Raw genomic sequence first — 19,669 nt, 5'->3', positions numbered from 1 at the left:
AGTTGAGACACAGCACTGATCCCTGTGACACCCCGCTAGTTGCAGTTTTTGCCAACCTGATAATGATCCATCTATTACGCCTCTCTTTTTCCTGTTAGTTAAACAATTTCTATCTATGTTACTATATTACCCCAACCTCATGAGCTCTTTATGTGGTACTTTATTGAATGTCTTTTGAAAATCCAAATGCACTACATCTATTGGTTCCCCTTTAACCATCCTGCCTGATGCATTGTCAAAGGACTCCAATAAATTTGTCAAATATGATTTCCCTTCATTAAACCACGTTGAATTTGCTTGGTTGTATTATGATTTTCTAAATGTCCTGCTACTATTTTCTAACAATGGATTCCAGCATTTTACCAATGACAGATGTTAGGATAACTTTGCTGCTTTCTTTCTCCCTCCTTTCTTGAATAGAGGTGGTTTTTTGGGGTTTTCCAATCCACTGGGACCTTTCCAGAATAAAGGAATTTTGAAAGATTACAACCAATGCATTCATTATCTCTACCGCCACTTCTTTTAAGAACCTAGGATGCAGGCCATCATGTCCAGTGAACTTGTCAGCCTTTAGTCCCATTAGTTTTCCTAGTACTTTTTCTCTAGTGATTGTGATTATTTTGAGTGCCTCCCTGTGTTTTGCCCCTTGATTTTTTTACTGTTATTACTGGGATGCTTTTTGTGAAGACAGAAGTAAAATACTCGTTCAGAGCCTTTCCAGTTCCTTCTTTTCCATTATTAATTCCCAATCTCATAATTTAAGGGACCAATGTTTAGTTACTCTGTTCCTTTTTATACACTTGTAGAAGCTCTTACATCGGTTTTTATATTTCTTGCTAGTTTATTCTCATATTCTAATCTCTCCCTCTTTATTTTTTTATAGTTATGCTTTGCTTGTTTCTAAAATTTTCCCAATCTTCTGGCCTACCCCTAATCTTCGCAGCATTGCGTGCCTATTTTTTTCAATTTGATACTATCCTTGACTTCCTTAGTTAGCCACGATTGGTGCATCCTTCTTTCTCAATGGAATATGTTTTTTTTGGAAAGTTATGAAATATCTTCTTAAAAGTCTGCCACTGCTTCTCTACTGTCTTACCTATTAACCTATTTTCCTAGTCCACTGTAGCAAACTCTGTAACAAGAACTTAGAGGGTGACTACAGAAAGCCCCCCCTCGTGTTGCCCTTCTCCTGACTGCCATTCCACAGCCTTCACTCCCTATTGCCCCCCTCATGTTTGCCCTTCTCTCTTACTGCAATTACACAGCCTTCCTTCCCCATTGCCCACCTTGTGTTCATCAACCCCACCCTCCCCTCACAGCCCACTCCCAGTTGAAGTGCTAGTTTCTGAAAGTGGAGGCCTACATGAGTACCACAGCACAGTGGTGGTCTTCGGGACAATGTAGGCAAAGAGCAGGATCAGACCAACCATACAGTCCCAGCAGTGTGTTGTTCATCATAGCAAGACTGGCGCAGTGCTATGGCAGGTAGGCTATGTATGTTGCATTCACCTTGAAGTTACCAGAAAAACTGACTTCCGACTTGTCACCTCTTTTCAAAGGGGTTTGAGGCTGACGTAATTTCCCGTTGGCATGATGCAAGATTGGGAGGTGTGACAAGATTCTGACGAGCAGCTGTTTTAATGAGCATTCGTGAGATGTTAATGAATGAAAATGGCGTTCACGCCATTAGTCGGCGGGATAACTGACCTGCTATAAACCCAGCCTTGGGAGAATTGCAAGCTGTTATTACACTGGCGAATTTCCGACATTTTGCTTACTGCTGGATTCTCCACTCCTGCCCGCCACAAAACCTGCCATGGGTGGGGTGGGAAAATTCCACCCTACATCTTTATCTTCTGAACCAAGATCATTTCTCACTATTCACTTTCTCACTCACTGTCCTCCTCTTAGCCTTCTTTCTTTCAGCAGCCAAAGCTACGGGCTTACTTTCCTGCCTTCTGCACGGAATTTCCTTATAAATGATGAAATTGTGTAATACACAGTGCATTTTGATGACCTTTGATACTTTCTGAGGACAATAGAGCATAACCCCACCTGATTTGTTGAGACATCAGAAGCATAACTTTAAAATACCAATTGCCTGTTTCACTAGAATTCAGATAAAAAAATGAAAAGCCTCATTGTATATTTTTTTACTAACTTGAGTGGGGGTGGTTTCTGGACAATGTTCATAGTTTGCACGGCAAGATGTTGCCCCAGTCACCGAACAGCCAACCATTCATTCTGCCTGCTTCTTTTGAATAGCTGTGCCGCGTAGACTGTCACAAGGTAAAAGCATCATACTTTCTGCTGGTCTATCAACTGCATCTTTGAGTTGTAATGGTATGAGATTACCTGGATATTTATCAAATTGAATTATTAATGCAAGTTGTTGTTGTGCTTGTTGCCTTGGATATTCACTTGGATACAGTAGTGCTAATCATTCCCATAAGCGATCTGAACATCTTACATCCAGGGGTATACCCATGCTGTGCAATATCTAACCCTGGGGTATAATGCTAGGACCCTCTTGTGATCTAAAATCTTGTTCCTTTCACACATGCCCTTGCATACATTTCTCCAGTCTTTCCAAAGATGGACTGAAATATTTGCTGCATTTAAATGGTACATTAATTATTAAGCTGCTTTATTTTACAGATAAACATACAGAATATCATTGAAAGCAAGTTCTGTTTCTTCAGACTCACTACTGTCCTTGAAAACTGGAAAAGGATAATTTACCATGTGCCCTTTTTTGGCTGTATCTTTTGTTCAGACTACATTTTAATTTCCAGCTGTAGACCTCAGGCCTACACTTCACAGTCTCTTGTTTAGAACCTAGATGCCTGAGCCAGATGGCAGACTGTGATGCTGACTTCCTCTGGTCAGTGACTCACTAGTAGGCCTGCCGATAAAACCCCTTATCTTCCCCATTCAGTGTGGGCTTGAAGAGAACACGTCTTGTTGTTTTCAAAATGATTTGTGGTTATTTCAACTAATGGACCTGGGGTTATACAATTGAGCTTTAGATTGTATCAGTTGTAACACCCCACAAACTCGCCTGTTTAGTTATATATATATATATATATATATATATCAGTGGGTTCATCTTGTGGCTTTTTTGTAAACTATTGAGAATTCACTTTCTTTTAAAACACAACATTTATACATACCACAATCTCAAAAATTCTTCATGTGAAGAAAAAAAGATTTTTAAAAATTCTGAATCTTTTGCAGTTCCTATATGCTAAAGAATTGTAATATGTCCTAATGCTTAGATAGGTGTCATTAATTGGGCTATGCATTTTTGATAATCCAGTTACTTGTGGAGGTGCTGGATGTTCTCCTTTGGGGAAAATGACATATGGGTTGTCCTGGCCAACAAGATCGCAGTGATCTGCTTGATGTAATGGTGTGCAGATGATTGTCTGAACTGGGAATTGTCAGTAGAGGTGATTTGAAGTTCCCCTCCAAGCTACATACCATACTGACTTGGAACTATATCGCCGTTCCTTCACTGTTGCTGGATCATACTCCTGGAACTCTATTCCTAACAGGCCTATGGGTGTGCATATGCCACGTGGACTGCAATGGTTCAAGAAGTGGCTCACCACCACCTTCTCAAGCACAGCTGGGGATGGGCAACAAATGCTGGCCGCACCAGTGATGCCCACGTCCTGTGAAAGAACAAATTAAAAAAGAAAAATGAGCAGATGGCAGAAATGTTCAATGCTTTGGTGATTTGGACAACAAATGAGGATTTTCTCCAAAGTTTGTGGTCCAGTAGTCAGTCAGCTTGACTGCACCCTGCTGAATCATAGATGGAAAAAGCATGTGTCTTCCAACATGCAAATAACTGCTGAGCCACCTGTCAGTGAGCACCAGATGTCTGAGGTGTCATCACAGCTGCTCTCCACTACTCACAAGAATTCCTTTTCTTTAAATCCAGTTTACATGTTAACTGAGGTTTATAGTTGCAGCTGCATAATCAAGTGGTGGCAACAAGATTACTGCTGTTGGAGATGTGCACCCAGAGAATGCTGAAAAACAACAGTCAAAAAATGTAATTCTCACAAATCTGACAAACCTCAGTATGGAGCACCTCTGAAGTGGTGAAGTTCTTACTGAGGTTGCAGGTCTCCCAGTGTTTGTCTTATGATGCGTTTACATAATTTCTCAGCCTCTCATGAGCCCAGTGCATGAGAATAGCATGGCTTCCAAAATAGGAAAATGTTTTCCCACGTAGAATTTGGAGCTCGGTGCCCATTGCACTGACACTGACCTACCTGCTCAGTTCAGTGTGTTTTGTATGGCACTAAATAGGGACCACTTCTCAAATCCTACATTGAGGCATCTGCCCTATACCTGGAAGACTTTTGGACTGTGCAATAATGTTAAGTGCTGGGACCCAGAAAACCATTCAGTCAACCTTAACCTACCTAAAAACATAATGCAAATATGCTTGGTATAATTACTGCTTCCAGTATACATAGCATGTTTGCTGTTATTGCAGCTGTTTGTTCCCACTATGTGTTTCTGCAGTCAGTTTTTTAGAAGGTTCCACAAGAATATGGGGTGAGTTTTGACAGAACAACTGACTTTTGACCGTGACTGTCTTTGTTTTGCAAATGTCATTAGTAAACAGACACCATGCTGACTTGCTGAATGGGACTGTCGGTCAAATTCAATAAAGACAACAAAAGCTAAGGAAATGAAACCTTTTTGGGTTTCCTATTCATGTAATTGATTGTTTATCACACTGCTTACGATGTCAGAGCAGCAAAGCAGATTTTGCTAATATTTCCTCAAGTCTTTTGATATCCAGTAAATTGTTGCATGTGTAAAGCTATGATCAGTATGGTAAATAAAGTAAAATAGATAAAGAAGTTAAAAAAATGTTGTGATGTGGAATCTCCCAGCTTCTTAGGATCCTACTGGAGTAGCTAGCTTTTCAGACCTCCTCCAGTTTTTCAACATTCAAGAAAATCTCCTGGACTTTTAAAATGTTATTGATAGTCATAAATGTAACATTTGAAATAGAATAATGACTATAATATATAAATAAGTTGGCAGAAATATATTTTAACGGAAAATTTAACAGGGATAATTAATAGTTGTAAAAGAAATTATCCTGCCTCTGCTGTAAGAGATGAAATATACTGATGTATGGCCCAACAACTATGATGACACCCAAGCTTTTGTGTGAGCCGAGGCAATGATTGTTGGTATTTGTCTGTAGGGCCCAGCCTCACATCCATTCTTGCTTGTTTTCTGGATAGTGGTCAGGAGTCAAATCATTGCTGTACCCTCAATAAATGAAAACAAAGTCTTAAGTTATCCTATCTGACATTATTGGATTGCACTGATTCAATGAAAAGGTCCATTACTACCTTCTTAGGGCAACAAAGGATGGACAATAAATTTAGCTTTGCCAGTGAACCCTACACACCAAGAACACATGTCCTAGGAGGTGAAATCATGGAACCGTGGTTTTGATTGTTTTTAATTTTTAAATAGAATAAGCTCTTTGTATTGTGTTCTGTTTTTACAGGGTTTCAATATACAGTCACAATTTATTACTTTAGCTGATTTTCCTGACAAAAATATATTGATGCACTTAGTTCCGCTGCAGACTTGGATAATTTAGTACATTTATTTTACTAGAAAACTAGTATCATCACTCATCCGTATGTTATGTTTGTGTCTCAGAGCCCAATCATTCCACTGTTTACACTGCAGGGATCTTTAGTCTGAATCGTACCAACATCTAGCTTGCAATAAGTCATGGTGATAGGCCCCATTTCCGCCAAGAGCTCCACTACAGGGAGCTTAAATATTATCCTTCCCACTGCCGATCTCTGCTCACTGTTAGTCTGAGTTCATTTGTATGTCATGATTCACACCACAGGGATCCTAACTACAGATTCCAACTATCACTGTCGGTCTGCAGAAGCTGTAGCCTTGTTTATACTCACAATAAAAGATTGGATTAGACCTAACATTTTTGCATACCTAACCTCCAACTGGCAATTGTAACAGATTCTATGCTCTGAATCAACCCTAAACTCAAGTAAACTGACATGTTGGTAGGATTCACACAGGGACAAATACAGAGGGTCTTATTCCTTTTTCCTCATTCTTGCATTCCATCCCTTCAGCCTACTAGTTTTTCTGTCAGCTGCTTTCCAGTTCTTCATATGTGATGCACACAAACACTTTATGGCAAGCGTCAGTGGACAGATAATGGGAGAAGAAGCTCAGCTAATTTCTGCCGATGCTACCCCGGGGCACTGAAGCCAAATGTAATACTCCAACTGGGATCAGCTAATTCAGTGCAGGCCAGCACAGAAATTGAGAATGAGATGTGACCTGTATGAGTTTGATTCTACCAGTGGTGCCTTTATCTATTAGGCCATCTGAACAACCTATGTGTGCTTAATAATGCATACAGACCCTGAAATCTGCAATAACAAAAATCTCAATAACAAATAAATACACTTGTGTTCATTTAGCTTTTTTCATGATCTCACAGCCAATGAAGTAATTCAGAGGCAGATGAGTTCTTGGTCTAATACTTCATGTAAGGGAAGAACCTCTGACAGTGTAGTACAGCTCAATATTACACTAACAGGTTGGCCTAGATTTTATGTTCAGGTACATAGTGAGGCTTGAACCCACAACCTACTGATTTAGATGTGAGAATGTTGTCAACTGAGCCACGCTAACACACACTATATTTTCTCACCTCAAAGGCACTAATTCTTACTAGGATGTAGTTTCCTAGGCACTACTGGCACTCCAATGCATTTTTCACATGTTAATCTTGATGATGCAGAGTGATTACCCATTCAACTTTGCAGGGCATTACAGTGGGACCTCAGTGGACATTCAGGCTGCCAACTCTCACGATTTTATCATGAGACACAATTTCTCAGTAAAAGTAAACTCAGAGAGTTCTGAAGTCTTGGGAATTTTCACAGGCTGTTATATCCTTAGAGAACTCATTTTCTACTCGCACAAATATGAATAATTACTTTCAGGTAGGAGATTTCCTAGAAAATGTTTATTTAACTTCTGGAGGCTTTAAATTGAAATGCATTTCCAAAATTTTCCTTTTGATTGCTGCTTGGGGAACCAGGCTGTAACAGGGTTGCTGACTTTCTGCCTGCTGATTGGCAACCTGGTTGCAGAGAGCAACTCTGCAAAGCCCTAAAGGTGCCTGTGGCTTTTTAAAAATATTGTGCTTAGCCTCCAACAGCTTCCTACAGAACATCACTCATCACTTTTAAAGAGGTAAGTATGCCGCTATTATTAAAGGCATAGCACATAGTAATCATACTAACAACTGCAGCATTACAGTTACAAAATAATTTATAAATTTTTCTACACTCAACTTTTGCATAACATGCATAGTTTAAAGCACATATTACATTCATGTTACAACCTGGTTTCCCAAGCAGCAATCAAAAGGAAAATATATTTCAATTTAAAGCCTCCAGAAGTTAAATAAACATTTTCTAGGAAATCTCCTACCTGAAAGCAATTATTCATATTTGTACAAGTAGAAAATGAGTTCTCTAAGGACATAACAGCCTGTGAAAAATCCCAAGACTTCAGAACCTTCTAAGAGGAGTTTCTTTTAGAGAAATCGTGTCTCTCGTGATAAAATTGCGAGAAATAGAATATTTTATGGTATAGATTGATTTATAATCAATTTTTATGGTGATATTCAGTTAATTTGACTCCACTTCTATAATTTAAAATAATAAAATGCTGAATATAATTTTCCTACCAAATTACAAAACTGAATGCAAGGAAAATAATTATTTTAGCATCCAGAGAATTAAATGCTGAAGCATGGTCATATCAATTTTATTACTATCTACTTGCATGGCTTTCTGTTACCAGGATGGTTCATATTGCTAGGGTGGAGCACCATTGATGACATTTCATTTAAGTGACCCATAATCTGGAAACTCGATAGTACTGGAGGCCTAGTATAATTATGTGTGCTTTTATGTTTGATGCTCTTGCAGTTCTCGATATAGGAGAGTGACATCTGTACTTTGGCTTCCAGTGTTTACATTGTAAAATCTCCTACTGTATCCCAGTAGTAGGACACAAGTCCATGAAAATTTGTGTCTACAAATCAGCTGAGAGGATAAGTGAGACAGTTTTAGGAATGTTAATCTAGGGAGCCAATACACATAGTTCACACTATGACGATCAAAACAGCAGAACTAACAAATTTAAAAGCATGGAACTCAATTTCCTTCTTATTGAGAATGTTAATCAGACTTAATTTGTAATGGAAGCAGAAATTAAATGGAGAGAGGGCTGTGTGGAGATCAAGGATCTTTGAGCACCATACTCTGAGTCTGCTTTTATAACCATAAGTAAACTGTGAGATTGGGTGCAGCTTCATATGACCTGTTAAGAGATTAAATAAGCCATTCATGGGGTTTACAAAAACTGTCAAACTTTATTGGTTTATGTTTGAGAAAAGAATGTTCGTGGTTTTTATACTAAATCTCTTGATTTTAGGAGATTTTCTCCTAATTTATGAGAATGTGGTTGGCATTATTGTAAGACTCGATATCTATACGTAAAAATTTTTCAGCACAAGTCACTGGATGATGATCAGGAGAGGAAACTGTGGCCAAGGGTAACATAAGCAGTTGCATACATAAGCAGTTGCACATTAACATTGGCAGTTGCACATTTTCCATAGTTTGTTTGGCAGACATTTGGAAAGATTCCAACATGGAGTTATGGGATAGATAGCTTGGGATTTGAAAGGTGACATTGCATTTAGGGATTTTGGAACATAGAAACATAGGATTTAGGAGCAGGAGTAGACTATTTGGCCCTTTGAGCCTACTCCGGCATTCTATAAGATCATGGCTGAACTGGTTGTGGTCTCACTTACACTTTCCTGTCTGATAAGGGGACCAAAACTGTTCACAGTATTCTAGGTGCGGCCTAACTCATGCCTTGTATAGTTTTAGCAAGACTTCCCTATCTTTACACTCCATTCCATTGAAATAAAGGCCAACATTCCATTTGCCTTCCCTATTCCTTGCTGAACTTTGTATGCTAGCTTTTTGGGATTCATTCACATTTCATTATTTACTGGCAAATCTCCTCCAGCATTGTTCAAATCATCAGCCTTACATCATCAGCTGGTTATGTTACATTATTTCCTACTGTTGAATAACATACTAAAGAAAAATATTGAAGTTCCTACATGTATTCATTTACTAAACAAATGGAAGAGATGTTTAGGTACATTAATGGTCATATTGTAACTTAAAGCCTGGGTTCATACATAAAAAGTAACGACTTATGTAGGAAATATTGGGATTGGAAGAAAGGAGAACAAAGACTTCTATTTATTTAGCGCTTTTCACACCCTCAGGACATCCCAAAGCACTTTACAGCCAATGAGGTACTTTTGAAATATAACCACTGTTGCAATGTAGGAAACTCGGCAGCCAATTTACACACAGCAAATCCCACAAATAGCAATGTAATAATGATCAAATAATCTGTACTGTGGGAGCAGATGGGGCCTCAGTTTAACATTTTAGTTAAAAGATGGTACCTTTGATAGTGTAACATTCTTTCAGCACTGTACTGGAAAATCAGTCTTCATCTGTGCACTCAAGTCTTTAGAGTGGATTTGAACCCACAAAATTCTGACTCAGGCAAGAATTCTACCTTCTCTCAGGCAGTCCCTCAAGATTGAGGATGACTTGCTTCCACCCTGGTTCGATGCATTCTGAGATGGGTGGTAAGTCCAATGCTGATCTGCAGACTCTGCCACATGTGGGGCAGGTGGTGCTTGAAGGGTTGGGTGGGTGGGTTGTTTGGAAGTTTGCGAGCTTCCTTTGGCGCCTCGACATCACATCTGCACATTTCCGATGTTGTTTCTTGATGTGTTTGGTGCCTTCCCGAATGAGCCTTCTCCATTTTGGTCAGTCACAAGCCAGGGTCTCCCATGAGTTGGCGATTATGTTTGACCTCTTCATGGATGCTTTGAGAACATCCTTAAAGTGTTTTTGTTGTCCTCCTTAGAGTCTTGTGCTGTAACCGAGTTCAAAGTAAGCAATTGCTTCAGGAGTCTGGTGTCAGGCATACAAACAAAATGTCCCACCCAGCAGAGCTGGTTTTGTGTGATTAGCACCTTTATACTGTTAGTATTGGTTTAGGAGGGGTGCTGCTATTGGGCCACCATTTTTGCCATCGGATTTGGAGAATCTTGTGAAGGCACTGCTGGTAGTACTTCCCCAGTACTTTGAGGTGCCGACTGTAAGTTGTCCAAGTCCCTGAAGCATACAGGATCACTGGGGATCACTGCTGCCCGGTAAACCGTGATCTTGTCTCAGGTTTGAGACCCTGGTCCTCAAATACTCTTTTCATCAGTCAGCCAAAAGCTGAGCTGGCACATTGGAGATTATGATGAATTTTGTCATCAATGTCTGCCTTTGTCAAGAGGAAGCTCCCAAGATATGGAAAATGGTCCACATTTTCCAGGATCTTGCTGTTGATCTTAATCAACAGGGGAGGTGTTTTGCTGTGGGAGCTGATTGGAAGAAGGCCTTTGTTTTCTGTGTGTTTAGTGACAGACCCACTTTCTCATATGCTTCGGAGAAGGGAGAAGGAGTCAACAATGACCTGGAGCTCAGTTCCTGAGTGAGCGCGCACACAGGCGTCATCTGCATACTAAAGCTGTATGACTGAGTGGATTTTGTTTTGGATTGAAGCTGGCATAGATTGAACAGTTTCCCCTCTGTTCTGTAGGTTATTAGACACTTGTGGGTAATTTGCTGGAGGTGAGGAGCAGTATTGCAGTGAGGAAAATGGAGAAGAGAGTTGGTGCAAAGACACAGCCATGTTTTACTCCAATTTTCACAGAGATAGGGAGACAAGTCTGATTGTGGTAACTACAGAGGAATCTCCCTGCTGCTTGCCACAGGGAAAGTCATTGCAAAAATCCTCCTCAACTGCCTCCTCCCAGTGGCCGAGGAACTCCTTCCAGAGTTACGTGTGATTTTCATCCATCGAGAGGCACCACAGACATGATCTTCACTGCATGGCAAATTCAAGAAAAGTGCAAGGAACAGCACCAACCACTGTACATGGCCATTTTTGACCTCACAAAAGCCTTTGATATATCAACTGCGAAGGCTAATAGAGTACACTCCTCAAATTTGGCTGCCTTCAGAAGTTTGTCACTATGCTCCGGCTACTCCACAATGAGATGCAAGCCATGATCCTCACCAATGGTGCCACCATAAGAATTCTACCAATGGAGCCATGACTGATACTACAAAAGATTCTACTTTGAAAACAACTTTGTTACATGATAATGTAAGGAATTAAAGAAGCAATTTGCATTTATATGATTTATCAGGATTCTCAGCAGTATCTCAAAGCACTTTACATGCAACTATTTGCTTTGAAGTGCATTGACCATTGGTATGTAGTGATGATATGGCATGAAAATTCTTTGTATTAAAGGGGGTCAACTGAATTACCACATCATCTCAGTTCCAGGACATCACTACAGGAGTCCCTCAAGGTAGTGTCCTAGGCCCAACCATTTCAGCTGCTTCACCAATAACATTCCATCATAAGGTCAGAAGTGGGTTTGTTCGCTGATGACTGCGCAATGTTCAGCACCATTTGTGACTCCTCAGATACTGAAGCAGTCCATGTCCAAATGCAGCAAGACCTGGACAATATCCAGGCTACGGCTGACAAGTGGCAAGTAACATTCGTACCACACAAGTGTCAGGCAATGACCGTCTCCAACAAGAGAGAATCTAACCATTGCCCCTTGACATTCAATGGCATTACCATTGCTGAATCCCCAACTATCAACATCCTGGGGGTTACCATTGACCAGAAACTGAACTGGACTAGCCTTACACAGTAAATGGTAGGGCACTGAGGAGTGCGGAGGAACAAAGGGATCTGGGAGTTCAGATACATAATTCCCTGAAAGTGGCGTCACAGGTAGACAAGGTTGTAAAGAAAGCTTTTGGCATACTGGCCTTCATAAATCAAAGTGTTGAGTATAGGAGTTGGGATGTTATGGTGAGGTTGTATAAGACATTGGTGAGGCCAACTTTGGAGTATTGTGTGCAGTTCTGGTCGCCTAACTACGGGAAGGATATCAGTAAGATTGAGAGAGTGCAGAGAAGATTTACTAGGATGTTGCCGGGTCTTAAGGAGTTGAGTTACAGGGAAAGATTAAACAGGTTAGGACTTTATTCCTTGGAGCGTAGAAGAATGAGGGGAGATTTGATAGAAGTTTACAAAATTGTGAGGGGTATAGACAGAGTAAATGCGAGTAGGCTCTTTCCACTTAGATTAAGAGAAATAAACACGAGAGGACATGGCTTTAGGGTGAAAGGGGAAAGGTTTAGGGGGAACATTAGGGGGAACTTCTTCACTCAGAGAGTGGTGAGAGTGTGGAACGAGCTACCATCTGACGTAGTATATGCGGGCTCACTTAATTTTTAAGAATAAATTAGATAGATACATGGATGGGAGAGGTCTGGAGGGTTATGGACTGGGTGCAGGTCAATGGGACTAGCGGAATATTATTTCAGCACAGACTAGAAGGGCCGAATGGCCTGTTTTCTGTGCTGTAGTGTTCTATGGTTCTATATAAATACTGTGGCTACAAGAGCAGGCCAGAGGCTAGGAGCTCTGCGGCAAGTAACTCACCTCCTGACTTCCCAAAGCCTGTCTACCATGTACAAGGCACAAGTAAGGAGTGTGATGGAATACTCTCCACTCAAGAAGCTCGTCACCATCCAAGACAAAGCAGCCCACTTGGTTGGCACCCCATCCACAAACATTCACTCCCCCCACCACCGATGCACAGTGGCAACTGTGTGTACCATCTACAAGATGCTTTGCAGGAACTCACCAAGGCTCCTTAGACAGCACCTTCCAAACCCACAACCACTACCATCTAGAAGGACAAGGGCACATGGGAAGGACACATAGGAACACCACCACCTGGAAGTTCCCCTCCAAGCCACTTACCATCCTGACTTGGAAACATATTGCCATTCCTTCACTGTCGCTGGGTCAAAATCCTGGAACTCCCTCCCTAACAGCACTGTGGGTGTACCTATACCACATGGACTGCAGCAGTTCAAGAAGGCAACTCACCACCACCTTCTCAAGGGCAGTTAGGGATGGGCAATAAATGCTGGCCTCGCCAGCGATGCCCACACCCCATTAATAAATTTTTAAAAATGAAAAATATTAAATGAATTTCCAATTGATTTCTTGAACTGTAAATGATTAAGAAACAGAAGCAAAGTTAGAATTAATCAAAGCAGAGAGGTTAAGTTAAAATGTTATACTTTATGACGCATTCATGAAAATGTAATGCTGGCAAATGTGGGAGAAAGTGGCTTATCATTTGGCAAACTAGCGACAGAGATTTTGTTTAATCAATGTAGAATGTTGCATTTCCTTTACACCTTGTGAAACCAGGCATTATATCGAGATGGCCATTATGCTGTAGAGAAAAAAGAAAATAATAGCAATGGCACTTAATTGTGAAAAAGCCAAAACTGTGTGAAATTGCCACTTGAGTAGCAAATAATCTGTGAAATTCAGTGTCAAATCCCCAAAACAGTGTGATATTTGGCATATAATTCTGCAGGAGGGCATTTGGTGTAACCACTCTGGCTGTCATCATGATAATAATACCTATAAAATCCTAATTTTCCAAGAATCTAATCACATTAAGAATTGTATTAGAAATCTGGAATACAGAACTACATTTACTGACACCAGCAACCAATAGCAAATTATTCAAAAATGATTTGTAAGAAGAATTTGTTGATTAGTAAAATAAATGTCACTTTTAGTCTGCTGTTCTTCAAATGATCACACATCTCTTCATTTAATAAGAGGATAGTGATGTTTGCTAATTTGCTACAGGGAATATTCAAACACTAAAAACATTACTTGAATTTGCTAAACATTATATCAAATTCTGTTCAATAATTATCCTAATTGTTGAAATTGTTGCTTTATACCATGGTGTTTATAATGCTTCTGAGCATTTTCCCTTAATCATTATGTACATACAAACCACACAGCCCTACTGCAATCAATCAGTATTTCTTGTTTTGGCCTATTAGGGTGCAGTTTGTCAATTTACAGATTCTGTGGATTATATCAGGTATTGGTTGGATATTGATGCTATGGGCAGCTTTTAAGAGATTTTTGAGATTTGAGTGCAGTCCCATCCAACAAGGTTAGGAGTCTGCACCATTCTCATCAAAGAAAGCAGAACAATTTGCATGTATAATCTGAACACCTGTGCGGAGCTCTATTAACAGTCATGGGGATGGTGATGACACTTTTAGCGATAATAATGAGCAGTTTGAATCCAAGTGCTAATGGACCATCACCTTAAAATGGTTTAACACCCAAAACCCAAGCCAAGTGCCAGTTTGGCTGCAGTAACCACTTGGCTTAAAAACAAAATATATTATTTAATTGTGCTTTAAGGTACAGATTGAATGTAAATTATCAACCCTATTTTTAGCAGGTCCTTATTTTGTTGCCATTTATTGTAAAGAGTGATTAGGATTTGATAGAATTACAATCTGTGTTTTAACATGTAGCTGCCGAGGTCCAATCACATAGGGCAGAATCGTCCCTGAATTACACTAAGTGCGGTGGCGGGCATGAAAAAAGACTTTTTATTCACCAACCGCAATGGCGGGTTTTTGCACCATATTGTCCTCTTCCCGGCACGTCCCACCCCATTAATAATACATTCACAGGAAACATGCCAGATCACTGGCGGGCGGGCTCGGATTTGTCTGCCAAGCCATGATCTCAGCACATCCTCACTCTGGGTGCCATATTTAAAGCGCACCAGAGTGCAGCCTACTTCATGCCTTGAGACCAGCGCTGCTCCAGGCAACAGATGGCCCCGAAAGCAAAGAAGCATGCAGCCCCCAAATTTAATGACGTCTCTCTGGGGCGCCTGCTGGAGCAGTGGAAGGCCGCTGTGATGTCCTCTACCCCCCCACCCCCCCCCCCACCCCCCCCACCTCCACCCCGCCCCTCGCCGTAGGAGGTCCACCAGAGACACCAATCCGGCCTGGGACATGGTGGCAGTGGTGGTCAGTGCCACCAGAGCACAGAAGAGGTCAGCCATCCAGTGCTGGAAGAGGATGAATTATCTCATCTGTTCTGCCAGGGTAAGTCAACCACCTCAACACTCTCAACTTACAGACTCTCAAACCCATCACGCATCCACAGAGATCTCATACCTAAAGGGACAATGCCTCTAACTCTCACACACACCCTCACATCTCCATCAGGCTCATATCCTCTGGACCACAAGTGATTCTGGAGGAAGAAATGTGTGTGTAGCAGGGCCTTTCAGAGCCTCGCGCAAGCACTCCCCGACGCACCGGAGCATTCATCCATCACACTCATCTTACTGTCCCGAGCATTTTCATTGCTGCCTGCTGGGGTTCTCTTTCACTTGTCCATCTGAGCTGACTTGCATCTCCTCCCACCTTTTGATCACACTCCCATGCAGCACCTGTGCCCGTCCAACACGAGGCTCCGCTCACTTTCGATTTCGACACCCCCATCCTTGCCCCTCCCCCAGTCATCCATGTCCTTTCCTGCATCATTGTGGACCCTCCTGGCATCACCTTTCACTGTCACCTACCAGCCCAAACCCTTCCAGGATGTCCAGGTGAACATGCACGTTCCCTACCTCCCTGAGAATCCCACCCCCATCCACATTGACCTCCCTGACCTCCTCCTTCCCAAACCCAGGGTCCGTGTCTCCCTCCAAGTCCCCACCAACCACCCTCGCTGTCCCTTCTACCGTTACCGATGCATCCTCATGCTCCCACTCTACCGGCTCCCTCTGGCCCCTCTCATACTCACCATTTCCTTCTACCATGCCCACCCTCAGTTCATTCCCCAGGAGGTAGTCTTTGACTTGACAGAACCCCCCTTGCATGTTCACCTGGACATTCCCCTCCCTGCACCCTTGCTCCCAACTGCACTCTTACTCTCATCTCCACCCTTACTCCCTCCTCTCCCGGGACACCTTTCTCCCTCCGAACTCACTTCCTTACACCTTCCCCTTCCCCCTACCTCCCCACTTGCTACATTCTCCCCATTATAACCTCCTCCCTCCGTACTCGCTCCTCCATGCTCTCCCTCGTACTCCCTCCTCCACCCTCCCAGCTTCACCTCTCTCTGACACCTTCAACCCCCCCCTCCCATTCTCACCCACCCCCCAACACCCTGGTCTCCCCCCTCCCAACCGCACCCCCCCTGACACCTTCATTCCCCCTCCAACCTCACCAGTCCCCTAGTACACCTTCCTCTCCCAGTCACACCTGGACCTTCCTCTCCCAACCCCACTCCCGGTACACCTTCCTCTCCCACAGCAGCCTATGGCCTAGACTGTGATGTTCCGAAGCAGACCCAAAGCATCAACGGAGACCTCCCATTTTCTGCGAGCTGCTTCCCGGTGGAGCCATGTCAATGAGGATCCACCCAGCATGCGATGCACATGTTCCGCCAGGGTCCAGTCACTGTAGGGCGCCAGCATTTTCATCTCCAGAGATGTCCGCGATCTGAGCAAGGCCCTAAAGGTGAATCCCGACTTCTGCACGGCTTGCTTGACCAGATGTTTTCTGGACTGGCGTGTTTTCCCACTGGCGTGATGGTAAATCGGGCATGGGAGCACTATTCTGATTGGGCCTTCTCTGCATCCGATTACCGGGATGTAAGTCAGGTTCCTGCCGGCCTCTGGCGGGATTCGCATTCTGCCATGGCGGACACCACTGGACGATCCCGCTGTGATTTCACGCAGGCCTGAAACCGATTTCTGCCCCTCATGCCCATTTGTCTCCCCCCACCTGCCATGATGCCCGCCACCAACAGGATTGGACGATTCCGCCCATAGGGTCCAATTTTAACTGCGCAAGTGGGTGGATTTTGAATGGCTTAAAATCAAGCCCCTTTGACACTTGCAACCTGTCACCTGTTTATTGCTAATAAACCTGAGACTCTAAAGTGACACACAAATTCAAAGTGAACTAAACTGGTCTAACTTTACAAAATTCTGAGCTACGTAATCACATAGACCTGTGATAGTTATATAATTTGATGAAGCTATGTCCATACTGGAGCCAATCTTTTTTGACTGCAACTTTCAAAATGTGTACAGTTTGTTATTATACAACAGCTGCAAAACTGATTATGTGTGAATGCCTAGCACTTATTGAGCAGTGGTGGAGAATACCCATAGATATTTTTACCTTTATAGAATTCCAAAAGGTAAAGCTGTTGAACTGCAATTTGAAGATTTACTTTAAATCAGAATGAGCCAGGAACACAGGACCAGAACTAAGTCATTCAACTCCTTGTGCCTATTCCACCATTCAGTGAGATAATCAATAAGTATCCTAACTCCATCACCACCATGACTCTGAATCCCTTTATCCTTGGCTAGCAACAATCTCTGATTTCAGATTTTACGTTATTAATTGAGCTAATATCTGCTTTTTGTTGGAGAGAGTGCCACAATTCTCCCACCCTTTGGGTGAAAAAGTGTTGTTCTCCTGAATGACCAAGCTCAGATTTCATGGTTATGTATCCTTATCCTTAACTCCCTTTTTCTCCCCTCTATATTCTAGACCTCTAGTTATAAAGGCTAACATTTTACTAGCCTTTTTTTTCAGTTCTTTTTGTACCTGGCTACTACATTTTAGTGATCTGTGTGCAAGGACTCCTAAGTCTCTTGGTACCTCCACTATTAATAGCTTTTTACCATTTGAAAAATACTTAGATCTGTCCCTTTTTTTGGTCCAAAATGGATTACCTCATAATTAGCTGCATTGAAATTGATCTGTCAAAATTTTGCTCATATTCTTAACCATTAATGTCTCTTTGTAATTTTATGCTCCAGTCTACTATACGTACTTTGCCACCAATCTTTGTGTTCTCAGCAAACTTGGAAATCTGTCTCTCTATTGTGTTATGTAAGTCATTAACAAATATAGTGAATAGTTGAGGTTCTAGCTCAGATCCTTGTGGGACACCACCAATCACCACCTTCCAATTCGAGCATATACCTAATGTTTCTGCTCTCTATCATCTACCACCTAACCAATCTCTTAACCGGGTCAATGATTTGCCTTCAATTCCATGAGCTTTATTTTTACCTAAGTCTCTTACATGGAGTCTTAACAGATGCCTTCTAGAAGTCCATATAAGTTACATCCATAGACATTACCCTACTACTTTATTTAACTCCTCAAAAAATTTAAATAGTTTCATTAAACATGACCAACCCTTTACAAATCCATGTAGGCTCTCTCTAATCAACTCAAATTTCTCTTAGTGTGCAGCTGCTCAGTCATTATAGATTCTGTTAACTACCGATGTTATTCGATGTTAATATTTTAAAGTATTTATTTAAATTTATTTAAATCTTGAGCTACGTGGATCTAATAGTGATATCTAATCTTAACTTAATCTTATCTCTTTAAATAGACAAATTTCACATAGGTGGTGGATAATGATTCAATAGTATCCAAAAGGAGAACTAGATAAATCATAGAAAGAGTGTAACGTGCAGGATTGTGGGGAAGGAGTGGGACTAACCGGATTGCTGTTCAAAAAAGCCATTACATCTCAATGGGCTGAATGCCTCCTACTGTCCTGCACTATACTATGATTCTGTTCTATATTTTTCTGCAATGGTGAGATTGGTAATGTAGACTGTAAATTTCATCATCTCACATGGCAATTTTGCCATTGATAACTCCATATTTTCCTACCTTTCTAGTTAGAAAGATTTTTGAGTTAATTGAAGGCTTCTAAATTGCAATCATTTTCAGATGTTGGTGGACACACCAATTTCAAAGTCCACATTATTTTTTTGCAGGGGGAACACTCAAAACTCAATGTAAGATCTGTAAGAAGTAATTGTTTAATAATTAATTTGTCAAACATCCCTGCATTTAAATCTTGAGCAATGTGGTATCTAATAGTCATCTTAACTGTTTAAATAGCCAAATTTCACATTTACTCCCCCAACAAAATTATTATTATCTAGCCATAATCCCAAAGTACCATAGGCATCTCTCTCCATTAGAGAGCGACAGTTTCACTACTTGTAGCTTGAGGGTCATCACTCTGCAAGTGTGGGGCAAAGCGAGGAGACGGGCCTCCATGAATTACCACAGCCGGTATGGAACTGAACCTGTGCCATTGGTGTTATCCTGCATTGCACTCTCACCATTTAGCTAACTGACTCCCACACCTCACCCAACAAAATGTTTACTACATTACAACAGTGACTACATTTCAAAAGTATTTAATTGGCTTTAAAGCACTTGGGACATCCTAAGGTCAGGAAAGGTGCTTTCTTTCTCTAATGATGCACTAGCCCATTGACGTAGAATCAAATGTGTTTATTAACATGAATCCTAAAATAATCACTTATTTAGATAAGCAATCTGTTAAAATTAACGTATTGACACTTTTAAGGGATGTGAGATTTAATCATAATTAGATTCTATTTTATTGCATTTCTCATTTGTATGAGCCAAAACGTTAAATGAATGTGGAAATATTC

The sequence above is a fragment of the Cetorhinus maximus genome, chromosome 10 (genome assembly GCF_964194155.1).
Source record: "Cetorhinus maximus chromosome 10, sCetMax3.hap1.1, whole genome shotgun sequence".
NCBI lineage: Eukaryota > Metazoa > Chordata > Chondrichthyes > Lamniformes > Cetorhinidae > Cetorhinus > Cetorhinus maximus.
This window is presented reverse-complemented; position numbering follows the sequence as displayed.